This window comes from Typopeltis vanoorti, chromosome 23, assembly GCF_054136105.1.
Source record: "Typopeltis vanoorti isolate ZY-2024b chromosome 23, IOZ_Tvanoo_1.0, whole genome shotgun sequence".
NCBI lineage: Eukaryota > Metazoa > Arthropoda > Arachnida > Uropygi > Thelyphonidae > Typopeltis > Typopeltis vanoorti.
In genome coordinates, this window is record NC_143571.1 from 25,086,015 (window position 1) to 25,107,596 (window position 21,582).

The 21,582-nt window shown below is 35.8% G+C and overlaps 1 protein-coding gene across 3 annotated transcripts in view; it reads right to left on the bottom strand.

Moving 5' to 3' along the window:
- The window catches only part of LOC150093698 (kielin/chordin-like protein), a 1,333,292-nt gene that overhangs the window by 268,592 nt on the left and 1,043,118 nt on the right, over positions 1-21,582 (bottom strand). The gene's annotated exons all lie outside the window — the stretch shown is intronic.

The following is a 21,582-nucleotide window of genomic DNA, read 5'->3' on the forward strand; positions in this document are numbered from 1 at the left end:
AAAGAATTAATTTAAACATATATATATATATATATCAAGGAAAAAAAAAATTTAATTATATTATGTATGAATTCTCCTACTCAAATTGCGAGTTACTATTGCTCCGCTTCATGTCAGGGCGATAATAACTTGCTCCCTGCGGTAAATAACACGCTCTCTGCAACAGCTACTATTGCAGATGCATGAGAAACAATTAGTTTTATTATGTCCCTGAATAAGGTACAGAGACATTTGCAGGATGTGTAAGATATTTTTCAATGAATAGTGCAATTAGAGACAACTGGGATAAAAACGGCACTAACTAATGACACTACCCTGTCATGAACGTATTAAAATTAAGAAATATATAGTGAATGTGTTTCAGATATTATGGAATTCTGTTTAAGAGAATTAGCATTTCGCATGATCTTTTGTTAATACTGCACCAATCACATGCACATCTTCATAACTGCTCTATCTCTACTGGCCTACAATTGCTGTCTGTTTCGTGCTCTGCTTTCACTTCTCATTAATCATTTGTGAAGGACTGTTCATTACGTATCTCAAGTCTTGTAAATTACTGGTCATTTTTGCTTGAAATAATGGGAAAGAAGATGATGCTGTTTGGGTAGATGACTTTGACGATGCATACAAGAAAACCGCTCTCGAGGCCAGAAGTAGTGATAGCGAATAGGAGCTTCTTGGTAAGTCATACTCAAGAAAAAATGCAAATGCAAGTTATATTCAAGTAAATTTGTTAATAAACAGTAATTTTTTTAGCTTTGAAATGCATAATTATGGATCATTGATTAAAGACTGGATTTATAAAATGCACAAACGAGAGCAATATAGCAGATATAAGTAGCTGTAAGCAACAAGAAAACGTTGATATTGTATCCCTCTCATTGATGATAAATTATTTAAGTTAAGTAAAAATTTATAGTATCTTTATAAATTTTGTTCTATTAAAAATAAATCATACTTTTTGTTTACATGTACATCTAAATTCAAATAAAATAGACATTTACTATGAAATATACTTTTTATTTATTATTATTATTATTATTTTGATAAGGGGGTACTTGGTAATAATGAAAATTTAAGAAGGGGTACATGGATATCTGAAGTTTGAGAAACACTGGTCTATACTAATTGAGCTAAGGAAGCTCAAGCTGTGTGTAAAAGCAGCTAAACACAAGTCATGGGAAGAGTTTGTAAGAATATAAAAGAAAATATCAGGAAGGTTACAAAATGTTCTGGAGTCTGTTGAAAATGTTTTGAAATGGAGCAAAAAAGGGTACTATAAAAGGAATAATAAATGATACACATGATATTAAGACTGAAAATAAATATATTTTAGATGTCTGAAGTAATTTCTTTCAAATTGCTTAATTGGAACCTAATGATAGAAAATATTCAAAGGGAATGCAGTCAGCTGTACATAACAGTGCTATGTAGAAAAAAAGCTATCAAAAGCCTGAAATGTTTAAAAGTCAGCTAGAAGAGATTACATTCAACCAGATTGCTCAAATATTATTATTATTACATGGATATCTTCATGGAGTTAGAAGACTCATTGCAGAAGACCTATGTTAATGTCTCTAAACACAATACCTATCATACCTCTCCTTAAACTCATTCACTGCCAGGGCACCCACACTACCTCTAGCAATCCATTCCAAACATAAGTTACTAAAGGAGTTCTATAAGACTGACACACCCTTATATAACTTCCAGGAGTGAGCTCTAATTGTCTCTCTCTCTCTCTCTGTCATATATTGAAAATTTTCTTATGTGTCAGTCTTATAGAACTCCTTTAGTAACTTATGTTTCTATCATATCCTCTCTTTTCTGCCTATCGGTTAAGCTTTGCAACTCACACACCTTCAACCTATTCTCACAGGGAGTATTCCACAGACCTATCATCAGCTTGGTCATTCATCTCTGCATCATATTCACTACTTCCTGATCCACAAGAAAGTAACCAAAACTGTGCTTAGTCAAGATGCAGCCAAATCATTATCTTATAAAGAAGAATAATAACTTTCCTATCTTTACTTGTTAGTATGTTTATCAACATACAAGTAATCCTTGGAGCTATTTTGCCAACTTTTGCAATATTCCCTCTGAACTTCAGCTCTATGCCCACCATTATCCCCAAGTACCTAGCCTCATCAGTTTCCTGCAGTCCAGCGCCACAGCATGCAATATTTTCAACCCAACGTGCATAGGCAGTGCAAAGTACATGTGTTAAATTGTCAATCATTATCCTTTGTCCACAATGCCAGTTTATGTAAATCATCCTGCAAGTTAGTCACATCACCTTGATCAAGTATCAACTGAATATCCCCTTTAAATCATTCCATTCATCATTAATATACAAATTAAAGAGTAGTGGCCCTAGCACAGAACCCTGAGGCACTCCACTAATCATCCTCATTCTCCTACATTCCAATCCACCATATAATACTCTCTGGTGTCTGTCTGTCAGCCACTCCCTATCCATGCCACCAGCTGCATATCCATTCCCATTTGCTTCAACTAGTGTAATAGTTTTCCACGTAGTATTCTGTCTTTACAAATGCCTTTGCGATGTCTGGCAGTATCATGGTGCAGCCATTTCTCTTAACTAACTCTGCTGTCACTCTATTATAAAATATAAGTAAATTATTAAGGCAGGAGATACCTTTTACAAAGACATGTTACCCACCTCAGAGTATCAAGAACATGATAACAACATTTTTTGATGGAAGTTTTTTCACTTGGCTATGTTACCAGTTGGTTTAATCCTTTATCCAAGTGTAAGCAAACAAAGTTTGCAAGTGAAGTATTTTCAGGACTGGGGTAACTTGTGGTAAAGGTGGAGTAAGTTCTGATCACTTGCCTTAGTATCTCCCATAATGCAAAGCACATCTCCTTGCAGACGTGTATAATTCTATGCATTAAGGGCAGGGCCACTACCCAGACCAGTTTCGACCTTTATTTGAGGTCTCATCAGTAATCAGAACTTACTCCACCTTTACCATGAGTTGCCCCGATTCTGAAAATATTTCAGCTGCAAACTTTGTTTGCTTACACTTGGATAAAGGATTAAACCAAATATGTAATTGGTAACATAGCCAAATGGAAAAACTTCCATCAATTATCTCTAATCCAGAGAATTTTAATAATAAGGTGTTGACACCTTTTGGCAACTGGTATATGGTGATATGACTTCTGCATTACTTCCACCTTAGTATCACCACCTCTAGGTCTTGCTCCCACTGATGTGCTTTGGTGCAGAAGTGGTCCCTTTCCTTGAGGTATGAGAGGCTCTGCTTAGAGTAGGTTTTTGCCTGTCTCTGAGTGGGGCCACCACTGAGCTCTGTCTGGTAGTGGGGTGAGCCTGCCACTGGGTAGAACAATGCTGAGTTGGACGGTCCTGTGGTCACTCGTAGGGAGTGGTCTGGGGGACCGCCTAATTTTTAGAGAAGTCTTTACTTAAACAGCACCTCAATAAAGGTCAAAACCAGTCTGGGTAGTGGCCCTTCCCTTAATGCATAGCATTATACATGTCCGCGGATTGTCCCTTATTACGAGTTTTTTGTGTCCTGGCATCCCGATAAACCTTCGGGATGCAGAATTGTCCCGTAATTTGTGGATTTGTGTTTAACATTCCCATTCTTAAACATAAAACATGTAATTGCCAAGAAATCGATATTAGTTATTGATCATAAAATTGTCTTATCAATTGACAACACTGACATGTTGCGAGAATAGTGCAACTTGTGGACGTTGTAATAACTAATCACGGCTTATTTGATATGACACAGATCTGTTATGAAACATAATTAGTTTTATTATTTTATATGCCTTTAAAATGCCAAAGAGAAAGTGTGTTCTCACAAAAAAGCTAAGGACTGAATACCCTTTTATTATACCATGTGGCAAAGTCGATGAGAAAGTGAAATGTACACAATGGAAAGAAAAGTCCTTACTGAAGGCATTAATTGAAGAAGGACTCATCACTGAGAAGAATTATGGTAATTATAAAAATGAGTTTTATAACACCTGTATAGAATACATCCAAGAATGGTCTTCTTACACTCTTACTTTTGAGAGTTTGTCTTGGATTTTATTGAAGAATCCAGAAGCCAGTCTCAGTTGGAAAAGTGTGCAGAAAAGTGTAACAACTATTGAAGAGGTCTGCCCAAATACAAAAATCAATGAAACTGAACTGTTTTATGAGGTGATGATCTTGAAAAAGGCAATTACAGAGAAGAAAGAAGAAATTAAAGCAAAATCTACAGGAGAAATTTAGTATGAATTATTCAACAGTGTTGGAGTAAATGAATTAATACATTTGAAGAAGATTGTTGAGTTCTTCTGCTGCATTCCTGGCACAAATGCTAGTATTGAAAGACTGTTTTCCCAGATGAACTCCTTATGGACAAACAAAAAGAATAGGTTATCTGTAGAAACTGTGAACGCTATGCTCATTGTTAAAGTGTTTTTCAATAAGGACTGTGTGGAATTTCATAACTTGGTAAAACATGATCATTCTTTACTTGAGAAAATACAGTCATCTGAGAAGTATATTACAGGCAAAGATCAATGATTTAGTATTGTTTAAAGTTCAATTTTAAGATTGCTATAATTAATTAAATTCTTTTCCCTTTGCTGATGTTCGTAAGTAAGAATTTTTTGTTGGTTTATTCAAACCGAAAGTGTCCCATATTTTTTCCCCAAAAATATACGAACCCTATGCTTTGCATTATGGGAGATACTAAGGCAAGTGATCAGAACTTACTCCACCTTTACCACGAGTTGCCCCAATCCTGAAAATGCTTCAGGCACAAACTTTGTTTGCTTACACTTGGATAAAAGATTAAACCAAATATATAATTGATAACATTTTTTGTTTGGAGAATGATGAAATGAGTGGGATCAATGATAAGAATTGATCATAAGTGAATCATCAGAAAATGAGCTCAAGAAGTCTGCTAGATATTGCATGAAGAATAGGATAGGCTTCTCACAATGATGCATTCCTATGCTTCCTATGCTTGAATGATAATAATAAAAAAGCTATGCATATCTGTGATAAACTTTCATTTTAAATCTTTCCAAACCTATCAATTTATTTAATGATTATAGTGCATGTACATATATACATATATACACACACACATGCAGGTGTTTAAATGTATTATATACATTTAAACACCTTCATGACTTACGGGTGGCCCGTAAGTCATGAAGGTGTTTAAAATGTGAATAATAACTTTTTTGATTATTATTTTTTTCATTTTTTTTTCAAGTATTTGAGAAATTAATCATGGAAAAGTTGACAACCCAACAACAGGCCAAAATTGTGCACTTTTATTTTGAAAATCAGCATTTGATTTGATTAGGCCACACATGGACCATTGTGCCCACATTTGGTCACCTGGTTTTCAGAAGGATGAAGAGATGTTGGAAAGGGTCCAAAGGCAACTGACTAAGGTAGTTTCTGACCTCTGATATGATAGAGACCTACAAGTTGATAAGGGGTTGTTATAGGATCAATGCCAGAGAAGTTCTACAGAAAACAGTGGGAGATCAGGGGAGAACCAGAGGTCATCCCTGGAAACTGTATGAAGAGGGTGTGAGTAGGGAAGTGAGAGGCAGGGTTTTTTTCATGTAGAGTTGTAAATGATTGGAATGCCTTGCCTGAGAATGTGGTGTCTGCGAGGAGTTTGAGTGTGTTTAAGACACAGTATGATGAGCTGTGTGTGTGTGTGTGTGTGTGTGTGTGCGCGATAAAAGGACCTCCCAGATGAGTCTTTGACTCCATGAGGTCTTGGGGTAGTAATAATAATAGTAATAATAATAATAGCTGAAAATTGCCACATATCCCCTGAAGACTTTCACGTAACCCCAGGGGTACACGTACTACATTTTGGGAAACACTGGTATAGACAAAGCCCTTTGGTCAGAAAGACCTGGGTTCAATTCTCATCAGTGAAGTGAGGAACCTTTATCTTGTCTCTTTCAACTAAAGGTGAGTTAGCCAGTCTCATATAGAGGTAGGGAGTTTTTTCACCCAGAAACTCAAGTTTTTTGTCCCCCAGAACAGACAAACTGCCCCTGTGAAATCACGATTGTGAATACGTCCCAGCCATAGATTGGATTCGTCAGCTATATGCCGGTCCTGAGCCCAGCTAAAATGAGGGTTGGGGAAAGCAACGGTGAACTACTGTGTAAAAATCTAATCAGGAACACTTTGTGGACAAGAGTACTTGTCTGCAAAAGTCGCCTAGGGTTGGAAACAAATGAAGGGATAAACCAGCCAACCAACACTTAGCTTAGCTTTCTTACTTTCTCCTCTGTATTCTTTCAGGACTTCAGCTGTCTTTCTTGTTAAGAATTTTTAATATGATTTATTATTTTCCAGGACTGTCTGTTTAACTTCTTAATTTCATCATGAAGTTCAGATTTTTCTATCCTTGCAAATAAGGATAGAAAGGATAGAAAAATAGAAAAATTGCTATCATTGCATTATTTCCTGGCTGAATCAATCAATGTTTTCTTTAGAGCAAGCCATTGTTACTCCAAGGTTTTGTTGGTGTTTTCACACTTTCATTATTGATTGACTAATATTTGTGTATTTGTGTATTGGTCTACAGTTCACCACTGAAAGATGCTAACTTTGATTTGTTTTAAAACTTTCTTAAATATTTTCTTTTCATATAATATACACTTTTATCCAGCTCAAAACTAAATGGTGATCACTTTCAATTCAATGTATATTCTTGTGTCCTGAACCAGCATGATATCACTGTTGATAATAACACACTCGATAAAGCTTTTGTTATTTCTTTTGTCTTCTCTTCATGTTTATTTGTGCACATCTACATGCTGAAACATGGTATCCATAATGACTAATCCATGTCCTGAATAGAGATTCAGCTGGCTCTTACCATTATTATTAGCTTTCCTCTTTTCTCAGAATTGTCCCAAAAAATTCCTCCATGCCTGTGATTCATTTCTTAGCCTATTGTTTAATTCTCCATGAAAGACAAGCTTTTCCATCTTCTTTATGTCAGCCACCTTCTCTAATGACCAAAAAAATTCCTCCACTTCTTTCTTAGGAAAGCGTTCTGTCTACAGGCCAAAATAAATTTCATTGTTGATTTCTTCACTGTGAAATTTGCTTACATAACTCTACTTAAAACTGAATCTTTGTGTCTAGTGTTGAATGCTTAACACCACTCCTTTCAGTGATAACTGTTGTCTGAACATAGCATCCCATATTGATTATTTAGTAGTATCTCATCTGTTTTAGTCTTCTTTTGCTTTAATCTTCTTCTTCATCTCAGTAACAGCAACTATATTTGTAGTTGAGTTCTTTTCTGAATTATTTACACATAAACACAAGGTAAAGGTAATAATTTATTGTAAGGCCATATGTATTTCAGTCTGAAAATTACAGATCATCTTCAGTGGCAAAAAAAAAAATAGTTGATATAAGGCAGAAAACAAACAATAGATTCATTTAAAATAGAATGAGCCGCATGATGTTATATTTCCAGTAACATTATGTTCTAACTGAGAAAAAGGTAAATCATAACAGTATACACTTGGGTCTCTTTTTATGCGGTGCATAACTTCAAAACTTATGTACCATTCTACATAATGAACAGTGTGTTGCAGCACATTCTGCTGTAAAGTGAGTAACGCGTAAGCAGCGAGTGTCCGTGAAGTTTAATTTTGTATGCGAGTAAGTGTTTGTTTTTTCATTATCGTATGTCTAAATTTTGCTAATTTTTATTTTAAAGATTTAATTTGGCCCAATGGAGAAAAAAAAGCACCAAAGAAAAGCAATTTCTTTAGAAATGAAAATTGCAATTTTAGATCGCTTAGCAAAAGGAGAGGGATCTAAGGTGATTTGTAAACATTTTAATTTCAGTGAATCTACTATAAGAGCAATTAAAAAGAATGAAGTCACAATAAGAAAATCTGTCATTACTGGCACAAAACTAAGTGCCAAATTATCATCGTACTCAAGAGACGTTTTATTAGGAAAAAACTTAATGAGCGCTCATAATTTGGATGGGAGAATTAACTCAAAGAAGAATTCCTATAAGTGGTTATTTAATTAAACAAAAAGCTCTTCGGTTATATGAACAGATGAAGCAATTGGAGCCACTACTTTCGCTTCGCAGGCTGATAAAGAATTTTCGGCTAGCAAAGGATGGATAACCAGGGTTTTAAAAAGGAATGCACTTCATAACGAGAAGATTATAGGCAAGGTTGCAGTAGCAAAAATTTTCAAGAGAAGTTAGCCAAAATGATTGAAGATGGTGGATATTGTCCCGATCAAGTGTTTAACGCTGACGAAACAGGATTGTTTTGGAAGAAAATTCCTAGTCAAACTTACATCGCAAAGTCTGAGAAAAAAGCAAGTGGATTTAAAGCAAACAAAGATCGAGTAACGTTACTTTGTAGCAATGCATCAGGGGATTGAATGTTGAAACCCCTCCTAGTAAATCGATCTCTAAGACCAAATGCTCTAAAGGCAAAGATCTAAAACAGATGCCTCTACATTGGATGGCTAATACAAAGGCTTGGTTAACAACTGTGTATTTACTGAATGGTTCAATAATTGTTGTGTATCAAAAGTGGAAACACATGAGGGAATGACTTATGTGTTCGTCGAACATGTTGTTTATTATTTTAACGGTATAATAGAACACAGAAACTAAGTAAATAATTAATTTATTCACTTGATGCTGATATTTCGCTGGTATTATAACCAGCATCTTCAGAGCACAAAAACACTGTTTGTCACAATACGCGAGACTAAAACAACATGGTGTACATTAATTTGTAGCCAACGGCTACAATCCACAAAAAATAAACAAAATACTAAACACTCCTAAGAAACCCCTCCCACCATCCACCACAGAGAACTACAACAAAACAGTCACCATCCCTTACATTAAAGGCACATCCGAAAAGATCTCAAGAATTCTCATTAAACATAAACTACGCACTACATTCAGACCATGTAGCAAATTAGCCACCCTCATCCGCTCACCCAAGGACAGCATTCCTCCTTTATCACATCCAGGAGTCTACCAAGTACCCTGCTCATGCAATCAAGCCTACTACGGTCAAACAGGAAGAACTGTGAATATCCGCATCAGCGAACATAAACGATACGTCCGGAAATATCATTATGGGAAGTCGGGCCTAGCAGACCATGCTCTGGATACCCCTGCACACAGGATCAACTGGAAAAACACAAAAGTACTACACAGAAACCCATATAAATCAGAGAGATTGTTCTTAGAGGCGACAGAAGCCCTAAAACACACCCCAAATCTCAACAAATATGGCTGTATTAACTTGCCGAAGATCTGGGAGACAGTCATATTAAGGAAAAACTAGCACTTTTCTAGGACTCTAGCAATATATGATAGCGTTTTTTTTTTTTTTTTTTTTTTTCAGATAGAGGGTGCCAAAATCAGGACTCTAGTCTTTGTGTTGCTGCTACAATTTTGTTAATGTACACCATGTTGTTTTAGTCTCGCGTATTGTGACAAACAGTGTTTTTGTGCTCTGAAGATGCTGGTTATAATACCAGCGAAATATCAGCATCAAGTGAATAAATTAATTATTTACTTAGTTTCTGTGTTCTATTATACCGTTAAAATAATAAACAACATGAGGGAATGTGGACTGCAGAGTTTGGTGGATAGAAGAAGGAGAGGTGATATGATTGAGGCTTTTAAACTGTTGAGAGGTGGTTACAGGGTTGACACTGGGGAGTTCTTTTGCTTGGTTGAACAGCGGGAAGGAGTGATGACAAGAGGCCATACCTGGAAGTTACGAAAGGAAACTGTTTGCAAGAGGGTGAGGAGTGGTTTCTTTGCATGGAGGGTGGTTGAACCATGGAATGCATTGCCTGATGGAGTGGTGAGAGAGAGAGAGAAGGGTCAATGAGTTTAAGGAGTGGTATGATAGACTTTGTGTTTCTTGGGGGGGGACCCCCCATCGATGAGTTTTGATAGACTTTGTGTTTCTTAATAAGGACCTCCCACGATGAGTCTTTTGATTCCATGGAGGCCTGAATAATAATAATAATAATAATAAAAAGCTCTTGATTTTAAAGTTTTATTAATTGTTGACAATGCACCAAGTCATCCGCATTTAGAACATCCAAATGTGCAGGTAGTGTTTTTTCCACCCAATACAACAAGCATTATTCAGCCATTAGATCAAGGCAAAATTGCTACTTTTAAAAAAATATTACGTTAAGTACACTTTTTCATTATCATATCCAATTTATTGTATCTAGTTTATCCAATATAAATTTTCAATTTATATTGGATAAACTAGAAAATGAATCATTAACAGTAACTAAAGTTTGGAAAATATTTTCTATTTTGGACTGCTTAAATCATGTTGCATCTGCTATCACTGAAATAAGATCACAAACTTTAAATGCCTGCTGGAAAGCAGCTTGGCCTAGATATGTTGCAAACAGTGCAACCATTCAAACATCTACGTTATCAGCTGAAATCATTATTTTGGAACATGAAATTGGTGGAGAAGGTTTTGATACATTTAGCTAGAATGATGTAGACGAATTGCTTGTGGATAATGCCTTAAGTGACGATGATATTATTGGATATTGATTAACTTTAGATATTGTGGAAGATCCAGAAAACGATAGTGAAGCGGAAGAAAAACCTTTCCCCCTCACTGCAAATATAATTCGAGAAGGTAATGAACTGTGCAATAAATTGGAAAATCATTTTCTTGTTAATGACACAAATTCTGAATGAGCTGAAGAACTGAATGTCTGGGTATCATGAACTGTATAAAAAATTAGTAAAATCATCATTGCAAAGTTTAATCACTGATTCATTGTCAGAAGAAAAAAATTAGCACAGAATGAGGGTGAAGCTAATTCTGTTTGTGAAGAACCATTGCATTTACCATACAGATCTGATGTGCTGACTATCTCTTCTGGTGATGAAAGTGATTTCACACCAGTTCGCAAAGGTTGCCGAATATTGTCTAATAGCGATGATAATTCTGATGAAAAAATTTAAAAAATATTGTTACTTTTCAATAAAATTAAATGAATACAGCTTTTAAACAAACTTAGGCATTCTTATTTTTCTGAATTTTTATAAATTTCTTATGCGATTTTAGGTTTATTTTAATTCATTGCTTCGGTTTTATGTGATTTTAGCATATTATGGAATGTATCCCTAATTTTTCAAAGTAAGTTAGGTCTTTTTTGTGCAGTTTTTTTATATGCGGATTTCTGTGGAATGTATCTACCGCATAAAAAGAGACCTGACTGTGTGTGTGTGTGTGTGTGTGTGTGTGTGTGTGTGTGTGTGTGTGTGTGTGTGTGTGTGTGTATATATATATTCTTCAAAAAGCTTTAATGACTGTTACCGAGAGATAAAAATGTATCTACCGCATAAAAAGAGACCTGACTGTGTGTGTGTGTGTGTGTATATATATATATATATATATATATATATATATATTTATTCTTCAAAAAGCTTTAATGACTGTTACCGAGAGATAAAAAGATGACATAGTATATTTAAAAAGATACTACTAGTTAACAAGTTTTGTTGAATAGATCAACATCTTCAGGTATCTTAATCAAAGAAATACATAAAGAATTATAGATACTTAAAATTGTAATAACAGAACAAGTACAAAAAGACAGTAGCATGTTTGAAAAAAAAATGCGAGCTTGAGTTAGAAACAAATGTATACTACGCGTTGTCGCGAGTGCACCAATACTGAACAGAGACAACGTGTGCATCAGAGAGATCAAAACTTAGGCTGTTGTTGATATGAGAAGAATCTAGAGAAATTTCTCTAGATTCGACAATCTTTCTTTCGAGCTCATCATAGCACACATGGATGTTAGAAGTTTGAGTTCAGTTCACAATGTGTTGGTGGCCTTCGTCTGAGTTAACTGAAAAGAGGATGTGGCTAGAGAGAGCATCTAGTTCTGTTATAGGAGATATCTCTACGGTGTTCTTCCAAACATAGAAGGATGGATTTAGCAGTCTAGCCATAGTATGGCTTTCCACAATCACATAAAATCTTGTACACTGTAGTGAAGTAAGTGAAGTACACTGGAGTGTAGTGAAGCAAGTTCTGAAGTTAAACTTCTTGAGAATTTTTGCCAGTTTTGGTGAAAGAGAGCTGATGTAAGGCAAAGAGATGAAGGCTCTGGGTGAAGAGGGATCCCAGAAGTAGTTGAGTGACTGGGGGAAAGAAATTTGTCAACTTTCTTAGGAGAGAAACCCATTATTAATAAGTTTTTTTAAGAAAAAGGAGTTCATTTTCAACTTCTGTTTTCTTCTGTAAGTAAAGATTTGGCTCAGTGAGCTAAGGTGAAAATAATACCAAATTTTTGTGGGGGATAGTGATGGGATGAAGCATGAACGTATCTATCAGTATGAGTAGGCTTTCTAAAAATTGAGATGTTAATACTCTCAGCACATCTGGTAAGTTTCAGGTCTAGAAAGGAGAGGTGGTCATCGGATTCTAGTTCGAAGGTAAAAGAGATTTTTCATGACACTCGTTTAGGTGGTCTAAAATAAATTGAGGTTGTTGACACCATCTTCCCAGATGAGGAAAATATCATCAAGATAGCGATACCAGAATTTTGGTTTAAGGTGGCAGGAGTTAATTAGCTTTTTCTTCAAAATCGTTGAGAAATATATTTGCGAGAATCGGAGAGAGCAGGCTGCCCATTACCAGACCTGAGTTTTGTAAGTAGATCTTATTGTCATATTTGAAGTATCCAGACTTTATGCAATGGGAGAGTAGAGCAAATAGATATTCTAACCGAGTAAAAATGAATTCTGAAAATATCTACTTTCCTGATGATGAGGAATTAAATTCACTGGTCAAAGAATATCAGAAGAATCTCAGAGCAATCGGATTATACATCAACAGAATTGAATTTCTCAAAAGATGTGAGTGCAATTCTATTATTTCATGCTTCCTTAATTTTAAAGAATCGATAAAAACCGCTAGATCTTTGATTTTGAGTCTTTTATCGGAATGCATTTGTGATACCAAACGCTGTCTTTCCACTTATTTCTCTAGGAAGCACCTATCATGAAACACATTTATCTCATTCTCTAGACAGTTCATCTTGGAACAATTTGAAAGAAATTAGCACTCTTAAAGCTTCTAAAATACAGAATTTAAATAAAATCAACCTCATTAGAAAATATGATTCTCTTAAATATATACAGGATAGCAAAACTTCTCATTTTGACTCTACCTGTTTTAAAAAAAGTTATCAATAAGTCTTCCCATGAACTATCTTTGGCAGAAGAAAGCATACTTGCTAAAGGTCTCAACTTTGTCACTGCTCCTAAATCCATTCCTAAAGAACATCTCTTAACAAAGATAGAAAATGCAGCTTCTTTATTACCTAACAAAGAAGCTAACCTCCTCCGTATGGAAGCCTTTTTCACCCTAAATAAAGCTAGACCTCCACCAGACAACATTTCTTACTCTGAAAGAGCAGCTATTAAGTCCTTAAAAGATAATAATAACATCGTTATTCTTCTGGCTGACAAAGGGAATGCGACTGTCATCTTAGACAAGTCTGATTATCATAATAAAATCTTGGAACTTTTAAACAGTGATACTTATTCAGAAATTAATAGTGACCCTATGATTGAACTACACAATAGAACTAAAATTTTATTAAAAACCACCTTGGAGTTACAAAGAAACATTCGTCTTTCTCTTAGGTCACTTCATCCCTTGATCCATTGACTGTATGGTCTCCCCAAGATTCACAAAACAAACTGCCCACTCAGTTTGGTATAACCTCTCGAAATATCTCACGAGTTTTCTAAGAAATCTTTCTGAAATTTCCTCTTCACATATTAAAAACTCTGCAGATTTTGTTTCTAAAATCAAGGATATCAAACTTAAAAAAACAGATTTAATGGCCAGTTTCGATATTGTTTCTCTCTTTACAAATGTACCCGCTCAAGAAGTCCTCAATCTTCTCAAGAACAAATTATCAAAAAAACTCTTTGCTCTACTCTCCCATTGCATAAAGTCTGGATATTTCAAATATGACAATAAGATCTACTTACAAAACTCAGGTCTGGCCATGGGCAGCCCGCTCTCTCCAATTTTTGCAGATATATTTCTCAACGATTTTGAAGAAAAAGCTATTAACTCCTTCCACCTTAAACCAAAATTCTGGTATCGCTATATTGATGATATTTTCCTCATCTGGAAAGATGGTGTCAACAACCTCAATTTATTTTTAGACAACCTAAACAAGTGTCATGAAAAAATCTCTTTTGCCTTCGAACTAGAATCCAATGACTGCCTCCCCTTTCTAGACCTGAAACTTACCAGATGTGCTGAGAGAATTAACATCTCAATTTTTAGAAAGCCTACTCATACTGATAGATACGTTCATACTTCATCCCATCACTATCCCACACAAAAATTTGGTATTATTTTCACCTTAGCTCACCTAGCCAAATCTTTACTTACAGAAGAAACAGAAATTGAAAATGAACTCCTTTTTCTTAAAAAACTTATTAATAATGGGTTTCTCTCCTAAGAAAGTTGACAAATTTCTTTCCCCCAGTCACTCAACTACTTCTGAAGATCCCTCTTCCCCCAGAGCCTTCATCTCTTTGCCTCATCAGCTCTCTTTCACCAAAACTGGCAAAAATTCTCAAGAAGTTTAACTTCAGAACTTGCTTCACTACACTCCCAAAACTTCGTTCAATACTTAGTAAACCTAAAGAGAAACATCTTCCAACTCAGTTTCCTGGAGTGCACAAGATTTTATGTGATTGTGGAAAGCCATACTATGGCCAGACTGCTAAATTCATCCTTCTATGTTTGGAAGAACACCGTAGAGATATCTCCTATAACAGGATTAGATGCTCTCTCTAGCCACGTCCTCTTTTCAGTTAACTCAGACAAAGGCCGCCAACACATTGTGAACTGGACTCAAACTTCTAACATCCATGTGTGCTATGATGAGCTCGAAAGAAAGATTGTCGAATCTAGAGAAATTTCTCTAGATTCTTCTCATATCAACAACAGCCTAAGTTTTGATCTCTCTGATGCTTCGCGACAGCGCGTAGTATACATTTGTTTGGAACTCAAGCTCGCATTTTTTTTTCAAACATGCTACTGTCTTTTTGTACTTGTTCTGTTATTACAATTTTAAGTATCTGTAATTCTTTATATATTTCTTTGATTGTGATACCTGAAGATGTTGATCTATTCAGCGAAACTTGTTAACTAGTAGTATCTTTTTAAATATACCATGTCATATTTTTATCTCTCGGTAACAGTCATTAAAGCTTTTTGAATAATATTCCAACTGAGTAAAAATGAATTCTGAAAAAAAAAAAAAAAAAAAAAAAAAATATATATATATATATATATAAATTAATGCTGCATTATTCTAATCAGATGTTCTCATATTTCTAGTAATAATAGGCAGTCATTCTGATTCAAGTATGAGCAGTGGAGCAAGGCTTCAGCACTCTCCTTAAATAAATATTCAAATGTGTATCAATATCGACGTAGTAGGCATGTTTCAGACAAAAGAATATTGTGGCCTGTGTCTACTCTGTGTGGAGCCAATCCAGATTTATCATATTTCTGTGGTAAATATATGATGCAAGTTTTTGTATTTTCTTTCCTATTGAGCATCCAGTCTGTCCAAAGTAGCATAGATGGCAGTCACAAGGAACTTGGTATACACCCGAGAGAGATATCAGAGAGCGTTTATCTTTTGAAGAGGGAAAATAAATTGAAATTTTATTGATGGGTATAAAAGTAGCTACTAAAGCATGTTTCTTCAGAATTCTGGAAATTTATTTATTATTTCCCCCTCTTTGAAAGATAAATACTCTCTGATGTCTCTCTCCCAGGTGTATACCAAGTTCCTTGTTCCAAGTTCAATAGAAAAGAGAATACATGAACATCAATCATATATTTACCACAAGAAATTCGAGATATCTGGATTGGCTCAACACAGAGTAGACACAGCTCACAACATTCTTTGGTCTGAAACATGCCTACTACATCAATGTTGATACAGATTTGAATGTTTATTTAAGGAGAGTAATGAAGCATTGCTCCACCGCCTGAACTTGAAGTAGAATGACAGCCTATCATTATCAAATATATGGGAAAGTCTGATTAGAATAACAGATCATTTTTTTTATATATATATTGTTATGATTAACCTTTTCTCCACTTAGAACATAACACTACTGGAAATCATGTGGCTCATTCTAATTCAAATAAATCTATTGTTCTTTCTACATTGTATCAACTGTTTTTGCCAGTGAAGATGGTCTGTAATTTTCAGACTTAAATATATGGCCTAATGATAAATTATCACCTTTACCTTATATTTATGTGTAAATAATTAATAAAACTATAGTACAAGTTTCTCTAAAACAAAGAAGTTCTTTTTTGTTGATTCTTCTTATAATGATGATAGGGTGATTATCATCATCATCATCATTCTTTTTATAATGATGCTCCCTATCTTCAATTCAGCTAACATTGAGTTTGTTCCATTAGCTGAGTTCTCACTATTCACCCTGGTTCTCTGATAAGAACATAACCTGGCAGTGACCTAGCCGGCATGAAATTTCATCATGTTCACCATCACTTTTGTTTTTGGTTTAAGCTAATACAGAATTCAGTTTGATCAGCCAAGTACTAAATTGCTATTTCATCCTCATTTGTTCATTATTCAGAAGATACCCACTAACTAATGGGGTACCACAAAGGTGAGGAATGTACATTAAGTCAGAAGCCATAGTCAGTTCTCTGCATTTTTCAAAGATTATGTGGATGTCTCCTCCCACTTATCTAGCTTTGGCCCTTAGTGATCCCCTTGGAAGTCACAAAAACACTGAAATTCAGGAGTGCATTAAAAAAGTTAAGAATGTTCATACAAATGCTGTGATGAGGAGGAGAAAACATAGATAAGTAGACATTTATCTCAATATGTAATTTATCTCGATTTGCAAATAGACTGCATTTGTGCACTCTGATCTTGGTCATTTTTATTTCTACACATTTCTTCAATCATTACCTTTTGTATCCATTCCACTTCAGAAAATCTTTCAGTAGCATGTTCTTTCAAATGCCAATATTCATCTCACTGAATATTGAGATAAATGTCTACTTATGTTTTTATCAGAGAGTGTTCTTGTGAATATACATGTTTCTAGTAGTCTCAGTTTTGTGGAAAAACTCACTAATATACTTTTCCATATTCTGCCCATTACCTATAGGTTTACTTTTCCTTTTGTTATCTGGATTGGCTCAACATAGAGTAGACACAGCCCACAACATTCTTTGGTCTGAAACATGCAACATACCTACTACATCAACATGGATACAGATTTGAAAGAGATCTTATCTCTTTTTACAGGCTAAATCATGCATCAATGTTGCTCCCCAGGCGTGTGAAGCTCCTAACCTCTTCCAGATCATCCTTTTTTTTTTCTTTCTCTGAATATCATTGTTTTCGTTTTTTCAATGTTCATTATCAAACCATATCTCTTTTTTTATTCATTTAATTTCAGTACTGTTCTTTCTAGTTCTTCTTCATCTCTTTCAATAATGACAATGTCATCTGCAAATCATAAATTATTGATTTTTATACCTTGACCTTATATTGTCTTAATGGCATCCATTATTCTTTCCAAAAGCATGATAAAGATGCTTAAGGATATTGGGTATCCTTGCCTTGTGCCTCTTATTGTCTGGAACCATCTTTCTGTTTCTCCACAATTTCTCACAGCAGTGCAGCTTCTGCATTACCGCTGATATTCTACAACAGACATATTAGGTTCCTGTCCACTCCAAAGATTTGAGAACAGCCCATGCCACTTTCTGATCTATATTGTTGAAAGCGTTCTGAAAGTTAACAAAGAAGACATGAACATTGAAAGCGTTCTGAAAGTTAACAAAGAAGACATGAACGTTGAAAGCATTCTGAAAGTTAACAAAGAAGACATGAACATTATTATTTTTATGCAGAACTTTCTCTGCAATTAATCTTAACATTAATATTTGGTCCACAGTGCTTCTGTCTCTTCTGAATCCTGCTTGCTCATTTTCTAGATTTTCTTCCATTAGTTTCCTTATTCTTTCTGGTAATATCATCATAACAGCCTCCATAGCTCAGTTGGTTTAGATGAGTCCTCTGGTTTGAAAGATGCCAGTTTGAATCCCATCTAAGATGAGAAACTTTTATCAGGTGTTTTCAATCATATAGTGAGCTAGTCAGTATCATGCAAAGGTGGAAGGTTTTTTCTCCTACAAAGCAGGATTTTTATTCCCTCAAATAGGCAAACCAGTCCTGTGAACACACATATCTAAAGATGCACATAAGATACTAATTGCAAGATGGAAGAGATTAGAGTTCTCACTATCTTATTTTCTACTGCACCTTATGGATTTCAGGTACAGATCCATAATAGCCAACTTTCTGAATAGAGATGACACTTGGCAGGAGAGAACAATATCATCATAAGTACTTTTCCCAAATGACTCGTTAGAGCAATTGTTCTGGTTTTTTTACTGTAATTTTTGCAGTCCATTTTGTTTCTTTTCTTTTCTTTGTGTGTGAATGGATATTCACACACAAAGAGGGGGCGCTAGTGGGTCAAGCGCTACGAACGTGTTTTGAAGAGCTCCTGATTCAGATAAGTTTTACTAGGAATAATTAAGTATATATGCGTAATTGTTTAAGTAAGAGCGGCTGTAAATGTCGTACGCTACCGATATTATTAGTGTGGGGTTTTTTCTTGCTTAAACTAAATATGAAAACGTTAATATTAGACCTAGTAACCTGCAGAGAAAAAAAAAAAAAAATGGCGGCGGCATTGTCATTCCAGGATTTTAATTTGGATTTCAGTCGGTTCGTTAAGTGTGAGGTCTGTTATATGTATTCCTTCGACTACATAAATGATTTGTGGATGTTTAGTGCGGATGGAAGAAGGATGTGTGCGAAATGTGACCTGAACGAGGAATTGATGAATGCGAATATGAAGTTGATGACAGAAAGTGCTAGTATGGATTGTGTCGCGAGTGCACGTTTGAAAGAGGATGGTGAGAAAGACAGGCGAAAAAATGTTAAAAAATCAGGAGAAAAGAAAAAGAGCGATTTGACAACCGTAACGGATGTTAAAAGGGACGAAAGTGAGGCGGAAAGAAACGAAATTGAGAGAACAAATGAAAGTAGAAATGGCGTGGTGCAGAAATCGCAAGTAAAAAAAATTGAAAGAATGAATGATAGTGAAAAAAGAATGACTGATTGCAAAAGTTGGACGCATGTTGGAACGAAAGTACTGAACCAAAGAAAGATGAATGACAGTAAAAGTGAGAAGAATTATAGCGAAAGTTGGACGCATGTTAGTCTGAAAGTACGGAAATAAAGAAAGATATGTGAGAGTGAAAGTGAGAAGAATGATAGTGAAAGTTGGACGTATGTTGGACCGAAAGTATGGAAACAAAGAAGGATGAATGAGAGGGAAAGTGAGAAGAGGGGGTCGAGAGTTAGAAAGTTAGAAAGATTTAATGATAGAGTGAATGTGTCGCGAGGTTCAGAAGGTGAATTGGATTGGATGAAGCAAGAAATGAAATGGATGCGGAATGAAATTAAGAGAATTCAGGTCAAAACTATTAAAATAAATCATGATGGCATGAAAGAGATAACAAAATATGAGCGAGTGGCATTGTATGGCGACTCCATTATTAAAGGTGTGCTAGAGGATAAAATGCACAAGGTATGTTTTCCAGGCGGTAAAATGAGTAGAGTGATTGAGGCATTGAATATGAGGTGGGAACGAGCAAAAGAGTTAATTGTATTAATTGGTACGAATGATTTGAGAGAGAACAAAGAGCATGTCAAAATGAATGTCAGGAGACTGCTTGGAAAGATAAAGGAGAATAGTGTGACAGGAAGGGTGGTCAGTGTGTTGCCTAGGTATGATTGTGGTGAAATGAGGCGGAGAGCAAGGATTATGAATGATATTCTGGCTGAAATGTGTGAGGAGATGGGAGTACAGTTTGTTAATGTGTGGAATGAGTTTGAGGGACGAAGTGAGCTGTATGGGAGCGATGGACTGCATTTGAGTGGTTATGGTGTGAGTCGCTTGGAGAGACTGCTGCTGGAAGGTAGAGAAGTGAATAGAGAGAATGAATCAGATCGAGAGGGGAGTGATGTGGAAGAGCAGGAGAGTAAGACAGGAGAGATTGAAGGAATGGAAATGAATGTGGAAGTGAGTGGTATGAGTATAGAAAATAAGAGAATGGGTGTGCAAGAGGAGCAGGGAAACGGCGAGGCTCAGGGTGGACAAGGATACACAGCATGAGAAAGGTGGATGCTCCAAGAGGAGGTGAGAGAATGTGTAGGCAGGAAAGTAATGGGATGATCAGGGATCAAAAGGAAACAGATGGAATTGCAAAGGGTTCTAAAATGAAGAAGCAGAAAGGGAAATGGCCCCAGTCCAGCATGGAGAGATCACATCGAGTGAGTGGTATCAGTGGAACTAGCTGTAGATCCAGAAATGAGTTGTTGTGTTTGTATACCAATGCTAGAAGTATAAGAAACAAGGCGGATGAAATGGTTGCACTAATTGCGTCTGTGCACCCAGAGATTGTCGGAATAAGTGAGACATGGTTAGATGAGGATGACATCCTGACAGGAATAGAGATGGAAAGGTATGATGTGTTTCGTGAGGATAGAAGGGGTAAAAAGGGAGGGGGAGTGCTATTGATGATAGAGAAAGAGTTATGTCCATACAAGGTAGAGATGCAAGAGGGAAATGGGGCCAGTGGTTTTGAGGCAGTATGGTGTGAGATAGAGGTGAATAGAATCAAATACTTGGTGGGATGTTGTTATAGACCTGGTAATGTGGATGGTGGTGATAGTGAAATGTATAGTCAAATAAGCCAAGCAAATAAGAAAAGGGTGATCATTATGGGTGATTTTAATTATGGCAATATAGACTGGAATGAAGAGATAGCAACTAGAAATAAAGAAAATGAGTTTCTTGAGTTTTTGAGGGATAACTACCTCAGACAGTATGTAACAGAGGGCACAAGAGGATTAAGGGTCTTGGATTTGGTCATCTCATCGGAGGATGTAATTATCAATGAGGTATCAAATCATCCACCAATTGGTGAAAGTGACCATGAGGTGATTACTTGGGTGGTTGCCAGCAGTGCAAGGACCCCTGTGAAAAAAGGGTATATGTGGAACTACAAGGGGGGTGATTATGAAGAGCTCAGGAGACAGCTTGCAGGTGTAGCATGGAATGAGGAGTTAGCTGGAAAAGAGATCAATGCAGCTTGGGGGATTTTCAAAAAATATTTAGTGGATGCAATGTCTAAATGTATACCACGGGTGAGAAGGTTAAATAAGTTAGGTGTGAGATGGATGAATAAAGAGATTAAGCATGCAATACAGAGAAAAAGGGCATTGTGGAGGCAGCATAAGAGAAGTGGAAGTAACCAATTTCATGAGTTCTACAAAGACCAGGCAAGGAGGGT